Here is a 1,171-nt window from a genome sequence, read left to right as displayed (position 1 = left end):
ATTAATGCAGGGAGAGATGGTGGAATCATCCTGGAATGGTTTGGGCTGGAAGCCTCAGCTCTGAGCCTGTCCTGGGCTGGCTCCTGTCCTTTGGCCACTCGCTGCAGGTGGGCATGGAAGTGATGGAGATGTGCAGGGAATGCTGGTTGGTTTTCCCTGCCTCTGGCAATCTGGCCATTCAAAAGACTAATTGACCTCGCTCTGAGCCTGTCCTGGGCTGGCTCCTGTCCTTTGGCCACTCGCTGCAGGTGGGCATGGAAGTGATGGAGATGTGCAGGGAATGCTGGTTGGTTTTCCCTGCCTCTGGCAATCTGGCCATTCAAAAGACTAATTGACCTCTTCCAGCAGGGAAACATTTAAACAAGAGGTGCTGAAAAGAATTGGAGCTTCTGCACAGGCCAGGCTGTGTTTGAAACAGCCCAAGGTAGCAGAGAGATGGAGTCATTTCCTAGCAGGGAACTTGACTTGGAAGCTGCATTCCAAACTCTTGTCCACATTTATTTTATCTCCCCCATGGAGTTGCCTAGAGAAGCAGAGGTGGGGTGTTCCTAACAAAAGAACATCCAAATTCATCGGTGGTAGAGGGCTTAAAATTAAAGTGTGAGTGGAGGTGCCTTTAGGACACTTCAAATTCCCGTGCCTGTGGCACTCAGCCACACATCCCTGATGTGGAGCAAAAAGAGGAGGGGGGAAGTCCTGGGTTAGTGGGAGGATGTTTCTGGAATGGAGCTGGGAGAGGTGCTGATTGCACCATGGAATCAGGGGCTGCTCTGGCTTGGAAGGGACCACAAGGTCATTGACACTCTCTTGTCTGATTGCACAGCAAAGAACATCCCAAACTGCCTCCTCCCCCTCATGGACAGCAGAAATGTCTTCCATAGCTCCTGTTGAGGAATGGCGGTGGCTGTGGGGAGCTCTGGCAGGAGCACCTGGAGAGCAGGTAAGAACAGCAGTGGGGTCATTCCAGCTGCTGCTGGAGGTGGTGTTCTCTTTTCCATATGTTCCTCTGATTGGTGTTTTCACAGCAATGTCCTAGGGCATGTTTGAGGGTAATTCCAAGAATTTTGAAACAGTGGAGAAGCAGAGGGCTTCTCAACTAGAACCTGATCCATTTCTAGTAATTCCAAACGTCTCCCACAACACCGTTCTAGATGAAACCTGGGTGAGGGAT

This window comes from Onychostruthus taczanowskii, unplaced genomic scaffold, assembly GCF_017590055.1.
Source record: "Onychostruthus taczanowskii isolate IOZ18803 unplaced genomic scaffold, ASM1759005v1 scaffold101, whole genome shotgun sequence".
Taxonomy (NCBI): Eukaryota; Metazoa; Chordata; class Aves; order Passeriformes; family Passeridae; genus Onychostruthus; species Onychostruthus taczanowskii.
The sequence above is the reverse complement of the archived record's forward strand: the minus strand, read 5'-3'. Positions refer to the sequence as shown.